Source organism: Mus caroli, unplaced genomic scaffold, assembly GCF_978045245.1.
Source record: "Mus caroli unplaced genomic scaffold, Mus_caroli_1 scaffold_1, whole genome shotgun sequence".
In the NCBI taxonomy this organism is placed as follows: Eukaryota; Metazoa; Chordata; class Mammalia; order Rodentia; family Muridae; genus Mus; species Mus caroli.
Genome location: NW_028227256.1, coordinates 30,060,222 through 30,068,002, shown reverse-complemented (window position 1 = coordinate 30,068,002; position 7,781 = coordinate 30,060,222). Strand labels below are relative to the sequence as shown.

The 7,781-nt window shown below is 39.5% G+C and overlaps 1 non-coding gene across 1 annotated transcript; it reads right to left on the bottom strand.

Moving 5' to 3' along the window:
* Positions 1 to 2,558: 2,558 nt before the first annotated feature.
* Positions 2,559 to 2,668, bottom strand: LOC115032396 (U6 spliceosomal RNA). The gene has a single exon (XR_003838072.1). It is a non-coding gene; the product is annotated as a U6 spliceosomal RNA (small nuclear RNA).
* Positions 2,669 to 7,781: the final 5,113 nt, after the last annotated feature.

Sequence of the window (7,781 nt, the reverse complement as noted above, 5' to 3'; positions counted from 1 at the left end):
CTTGATCTAGTGGTCAAAGGGCAGATATATCCCCAGACACTGAATAGCTCATTTGGTGAACTTTAAAATGTAAGAGAATTAACATCTTGTGGTTAATAAGCCTACTGGAAGGTTTGTTACCCCGAGCAATAGCCACCTGATTACCTTACACTGTGGTTTCCTCTTCTGTACTAACAGGTGCTGTGGGAATCTGCATATGTCTCTCTGAAGTTAGCTTCAGCATCAGCTTACATCTTTATCTTACTAGGATTTAGTCAGCTGGACATGGCATGAGTCTGCGCAGATAGGTGGTTGGGAGTTAAACTTTAAATTCAAAGATAATTCTTTCAACCATTTTCTCTGGTACAAGTGCTACAAAAAAAAAGTTGTTTAAAAACACTCCTTAATAAGAAAAAAATGAAAGTACATTATCCCAATTTTAGTGAATTACAGTCACACATCAAATGTAAGTCAAAGCTTTTTATAGTCATAAATATTGATGTAAACTATTTCAGAGAGTGAAGTCATGTCATTGTGAGCCTCCATCATGATTAAAGGAATTTCCACTCCTTTACTGCTGCATCTTAGAGGCTTTCCATTCTCACTCAAACAGCTGCTTTGACCACAAGCACCAGCCTATGAATTTGTACCCATTTCCTCTTGTTTGAATTGATTTAAATATGAAACAAAATGCTGGCTCGTTTGCCTTTTCAAAGACATTGGAGATGTCAGGAGTGAGAACATTATAGTCACCACTTTCTGTATGAAGTGAAGGGCAAACATCTGCTTTTTGTGGCTACTCCCAGTCTGCCACATCTCCCTTCTCTTCTTTATTCCCACTCTTATCTTAGAGGACCAACCCAGAGATAAAGTGTGATCTACAAACTAAAACTTGGTTACTCTCACTCTGGAAAACATGGATTCTTATCATCAGAGCAGGAATCGCTGATGTTCACTTTAAACATGTTTATAGGCAGTAGACCTATACCATTTAAAATGTTTTAATAAAATTGGACACAGTACTACCGGAGGATCCCGCAATACAACTCCTGGGCATATATCCAGATGTTCCAACCAGTAAGAAGGACATATGCTCCACTATGTTCATAGCAGCATTATTTATAATAGCCAGAAGCTGGAAAGAACCCAGATGCCCCTCAACAGAGGAATGGATACAGAAAATGTGGTACATTTACACAATGGAGTACTACTCAGCTATTAAAAAGAATGAATTTATGAAATTCCTAGGCAAATGGGTGGACCTGGAGAGCAACATCCTGAGTGAGGTAACTCAATCACAAAAGAACTCACATGATATGTACTCACTGATAAGTGGATATTAGCCCAGAAACTTAAAATACCCAAGATATAAGATACAATTTGCGAAACACATGAAGCTCGAGAAGAACGAAGACCAAGGTGTGGATACTTTGCCCCTTCTTGGAATTGGGAGCAAGGCACCCATGGAAGGAGCTACAGAGACAGAGTTTGGAGCTGAGACGAAAGGATGGACCATCTAGAGACTCCCATACCCGGGGATCCATCCCATAATCAGCCTCCAAACGCTGACACCATTGCACACACTAGCAAGATTTTGCTGAAAGGACCCTGATATAGCTGGGGCCTAGCAAACACAGAAGTGGATGCTCACAGTCAGCTATTGGATGGATCACAGGGCCCCCAATGGAGGAGCTGGAGGAAGTACCCAGGGAGCTGAGGGGATCTGCAACCCTATAGGTGGAACAACAATATGAACTAAGCAGTGCCCTCTCCCCCCACCCCCCGAGCTTGTGTCTCTAGCTGCATATGTATCAGAAGATGACCTGGTCGGCCATCATTGGAAAGAGAGGCCCATTGGTCCTGTAGACATTATATGGCTCAGTACAGGGGAACACCAGGGTCAAGAGGTGGGAGTGGGTGGGTGGGAGAGTGGGTGTGGGAGGGTGTGGGGGACTTTTGGGATAGCATTGGAAATGTAAATGAAATAAATACCCAATAATAAAAAATTAAAATGTTTTAATAATACACCACTGAATAGGTATTTATTTATAACATATTAGCATATTTTTACCAGGTTAATGATTTACATTGTGAGATGTATGCAAAATAGATATTGTTAAAGCATGAGGTGAAGTGAGGCTAGCAGCTGCTCTGAATGAACCTTATGTGTGCCAGGATATCATCTGTCCCCAACTCAGGGATTCTTTCAGCAGAAAAAGAGGACACTTCCTCACATGAAAGACATCCACAATTTTATAAATCTTAATCCATTTTACTCTGAGTCTACTTAAACCCCAGGGAGCTTAGTTCATCGTGTCCTGCCAAAATACAGGTCAAAAACATTACAAGAATAGACTTTAATATAAAATCAGTTTTCTAAAACTACATAGGAGACAGACTGTGATCAAAATGAAATTCCCCTTGACCATAACATTTTCTTTCAGGATCATGATTTATTAACCATCTTTTGCTGGTGAAATAGAGTCTTTTAATTTGATATCTTACTTGAAATGCCAAGGCCACCCTTCAGGCAACAGCTTACAGCTGAGGTGTAGAGAGTAATGGCCTGGAACCCAAGGTACTTTCAAACTCTTTTCTCAAATTTGCATGTCTTACTCGTGCAGGCGCCATGCAGATTTTCTTTGTATCATTCAATTTTTAAAAGTATATATGCTGCCAAAGTGAGTATGTTCTATTGTCAAAGAATAATTGAAACAAATGTCCTCTACCAGATCTCAAGAATTTTAACCTTGTGTTCAGGGATTTTATAAGTGACTGTAGACATCTTCTATCACTAAAATTTTTATATGGAATATTTGTCCTCATTTATGGCCATGGCTAGTCACTTAGGGGACAGGTACTGCACTAGTTATTTTTCCAGAAAGAATTTAATATAAAGAATCATCAGCATCTTGGCCTAGAGGAGGCTTTATTTGGTTTATAAGTCATGGTCCATCATCAAGGGAAGCCAAGGCAGGAACAGGAAGTGGAGGAGAGACCACAGGAGAGCACCAGTTACTGGCTTGCTCTCCAGAGTTGGTGTAGCCAGATCTCTCATATAATCCAAGACTACCCGTCCAGAGGTTGCAGTGTCCACTGTGGGCCGAGGCCTTCCATATCAATCACTACTCAAGAAAATACCCTGTAGACATGTCCATAGGCAAATCTGATGGAGTCCATTCCTAAATTGAGCTTTCTTCTTCCAAGTTGGCTCTAGGTGTATCAACTTGACAAAAACTGATCAGCAGCACAAGGAATAATAAAAAAAAATGTGTGCAACACACCTATTATGATTGTGATATGTAAATTATAAAATGAAGGTTGCTTTTTTATCCAGGAATTGGTTTAAGAGGACTGCCTGGATAAGATTCCAACCCCAGAAGCATGACTCAACAACCATCACTGTTGCAGACTTGAAAAGGCAAAAGTAACTAATTAAAAATTATTTTTGAATTAGTATTAAGGTGTCAAGCTAACAATTATGTACTTGCTATATAGCTGCTGCTATAGAAATTATGTTATATTTCTGAGCCACAGTTTCTGCATATTGAATGAAAAGAAATGGAGATGTACTTGATTAAAACAAACAAAAAACAAACAAAAAAACTAAAGGAAACTAAAGCAAAAGGAGGCAGGGAATGTTTGAAAATACTTTTCAGTAATGATTAGTAATGAGTTATTACTTTGGGGGTGGATAGTGTTATGGGTGCAAGCTCTACCCAATGTAGTCAGCTGCAGCAAAATCAACTTGACACTTTCAGCTGTCTATCCTGCTGATTTCAAAGAGGCTCAGGCTCATCTTCTTGAAGACTGAGGTAACCATGGTGATTTCCCAGCTATGCAGATCATACAGATACCACCTGAGACAAATTTCAAGTTGCATTAGTGCAGCCACACACTCAGATGTCTTTCCTTCTGTGCATGGCACCTCCATCTACCCTTGAGAATGGCCAATGTCAACATAACTGAAGGAGATTCTTGAAAAGCCTTCTTGTCCCTTTCTCTCATTATCTGCTTTCACTGTCCAGCAGTTTCTCAGGCCCCAATCTTGAGTCATTCTTGACATAAATTCTCTTTTGTTCACATTGTACTTCCACTCCATCGCTTCTTGGCTTCATTCCCTGCTGCTGTGATAAAATACCCTGACAAACATAATTTAGGGGAGAAAGGGATAAGTATTGCTACTTACAGTCTACTGCTGCAGGGCACTCAAGATGGCTGGAACTTGAAAGAGCTAGTTTTATGCGCTGTCCAGGTCAGAGCATGAATAACTGAATGTGTGCTTGTGCTTAGCTAATTTTCTCTTTCTTATACAGTCCAGGACCCAAGCCTAAAGAATGGTGACATTCACCTTTAGGCTTGGTCTTTCCACATAAATTAATATAGTCCGATGTAGTGTTTTGAATGAGAATGGCCTCATATGCTCATGTATTTGCATGCTTAGTCTCTGTTTGGGAAGGATTAGGAGGTATAGCCTTGTTGAAGTAGGACAGGTGTCACCTCAGATGGACTTTGAAGTTCCAAAAGCCACACTAGGCTCAGTCTTTCACAGCAATAGAACAGTGACTAAGACTTCAAGATAGTAACTCATGGACATGCCCTCAGTCCAACCTTAGCCAGACAATCCCATAGTGACAGTTCTTCCCCTGTGATTCTAGATTGTGTCCAGTTGACACTTAAAACTAACCATTGCAAAATAAAATGCATGGTAATTAAGGGAAGTGATTTGGGAGAGGCTATGGGTTGTTACATTATTACCCCTTGGGGGAGACAAGAAACAGAGCTGATGCCTCTTTTCCTTGAATCTGCAAATCACAGCTCACTTAAGGTGGCTTGAATATCAAGTGCAGGGCAGCACAGATGAGTTTTGCTGACTGCTTGAAAGTGGCTTCACAGCTTTATTTGGGTTAATAGCTATAAGGCGTGGTTGAAATGACTTTTTTAGCATTGGGTGAGAGGGGAGAGGAAGAGAATACAAAATATATAAATGATAAATATTCAATAAATAGTGTCATTAATGAAAAAACCCTAACCCTTGCATCCAGTTTGAGCATAATAAATTAAAGTCTATCATATTCTTACTTGCTCAAAGTCTTTTTCACCTCCCAGAGCTGCAGTAGCTCCATAACTCATTGCTCTCTGCCATTCAAGCCTTCTGATATTCACTATAGAACAGTCATAGCCATAAGTTAATGCATTAACCATTCCTTATCTTTTATTACACTTTATGCAATTAACGTGAAATTTTTATAACCTAAAAAACCAGCTGGATTTTACAGTTTTTACTTTCATGTGAAAACCAATATCTTAAATACAAATTGAAGAGAATGTTGCTTGGTAAAGCATTGCTTTCTTTAATCATCCAATATGATGCGCAAACCCTGATGCTGTTTGACTATCTGTATTGAAAGTTCATTAGCAGACAACACTCAGTGACACTGGTAGACATTATAATAGAGCAGAAAAGGTCATGTTTTAAACCACGAGACATAGGATGAGTTTACTTGACAAGGAATTAGCTAGTAGCTTTGGCCCATTGCCTTAAACTTTCTGCAGGTTCCTGAAAAAAGTGAATAATACCTGGTTACCTTCTATGTAGAATTTTCATGAAGATCAAATACATATTTGAATATATGTTTGTGAGGAGTAAAGCACTCAGTGAATAATAGTTAAAAGTAACAGAATTACACAACAGACAAACCTATAGATGAAGTGATAGGAAAACTTGAAGTACTTACGGAATAGTGTGCAGGTTCAGCTGATTATTGCCTGTGCCATGTGCAATAATAAATAAATATCTATTTGCAGAGAAGATGATGGCTAGATTAGTGGATGTCAGCTGTTAACCAAATAGAAATTAAAGTGAGGGGTATGGAGTTGGAGCAGCCCTGATTATCAGTGGTGACAACCATTTCCTCAGGAGGAACTAGGCTCTTGGGTTTTGTTTGTTTGTCTTGTTTGTTTATTTGGTTTTTTTTGTTTTTTTTTGTTTTTATTTTTGTTTTTTTGTAGTCTTGGAAGCACCACTGTGAGTAGAGATGAGCCTTCCATGGAAAATTTGTCTTCCCAGTGGAAAACTTTAGAGCTGGAATCTCAGAAGCATGAGGAGAACTTTTGGGATCATTACTCACTTTAAGGAAGTCCACCGAATGCTGGCCACATTGCTAGATCCACTTATAAACTTATTGTGTTGGATTCTCAGTACATAATTTTAGGTGACATTTTTGTCATGCTTCATTACTATAGTAATGAATACCAAAGGCATTTTACTTATAAGGAGGAAATGATATTTTTTTGGCTCATAGTTTTGGATGTTCTAGTCAATGTTTAGTTGCCCTGTTGCTTTTGGGTTCTATGGCAACAGTGTGCAATAGAGGAGGAGGCTTCAAGTCCCCACTATCCTTTTTATTGTTAATTATTTTATTTATTTATATCCCAAATGTTGCCCTCCTCTTGGTCATCCCTCAAAGACTTCTTTCCCTCATCCACCTTCCCTTCCCTTCTGAGAGGGTGCTCCCCCACCCAGTATCCGTCCACCCTGGGGCATCAAGTCTCTAAAGGATTAGGCACATCCTCTCCCAATGAGGTCAGACAAGGCAGTCCTCGGCTACATATGTACCAGGGGGCTTCAGACCAGCTTGTGTATGCTCTTTGGTTGGTGGGAGTCTCTGGGAACTCTCAGGGGTCCAGGTTAGTTGACACAGTTGGTCTTCCTATAGGGTTACCACCCACTTTAGTTCCTTCACTCTGTCCCCTAACTCTTCCACAGCAGTCCTCAACCTCAGTCCAATATTTGGCTGTGAGTATCTGTATCTGTCTCAATCAACTGCTGGTAGAGTCTCTCAGAGGACAACCATGCTAGGCTTCTGTATGTAAGCCCCACTATCCTTTTAGGAAATGTCCCCAGTGACAAGTCCTCCCATAGGACTTACAGGTTTCACCACACCCCAGGTATGCCTCCCTGCGACCCAGGGACCCTTGGGGACTAAAGATCCAAATTTTTGGAGCTGGTATCAATGCTGTTCACATATTGGACTCAGAAGTCAGAGTTGTTCAAGATCTCTCAACTAGTAAAGGATTGACCTGGGACTGAAATTCCAACTATTTTGCCACCTTATACTAGATCCTCTTCAGTGCCAATGAGCTGCTGTCTACTAGATATGTTGAATTTGCTTATATTAAAGATTGTCCCAGAGCTACACATGGAACTGTTCATGGGTCTTGATAGAGCCTATGATGTCAGAGTATAATGTTATCAGAAGCAACAAATCCCAGAGCTGTGTGAATCTACTTTCTTTAACAAAGGAGGAAAATTAGATTCATGGCTGGGCCTATCTGATTATCACAATTACTTTCCAGTTAGATATTTTCTTGGTAAAGAAATATTTTGCTTCTTTGAATGCTGCCTTTAAAATATCCCAAAGAACCTTACTGTATCACTGCACAATAATTTTAAAAATCAAGATTTTCTCACAGTTTCATCCAGGTCTAGCAAATGGCAGAGCTGCCTACAAATTCCTGGCCTGCTTTAGGAAGTCAGAGGCAGTATTTAACAAGGACACTACTTCATTAACATTTTTCCTAGCTTCAAGTCACAAAACCGAACACATGATTTCAATGAGAGTTTTGTGTCATGTGTGACTTCTAAAATATTTTGGGACAAGATGTATGTTAGGAAAAATCCCAGATTTACTCAAATCTCAGTCTTTCAAATTCTACTTTTTTTTTTCAGACAGACACACATTTTCTTTTTCTTTTCATTTTTTTTGTGATTTAAAAATTTTTTTTAATTAGGTATTTTC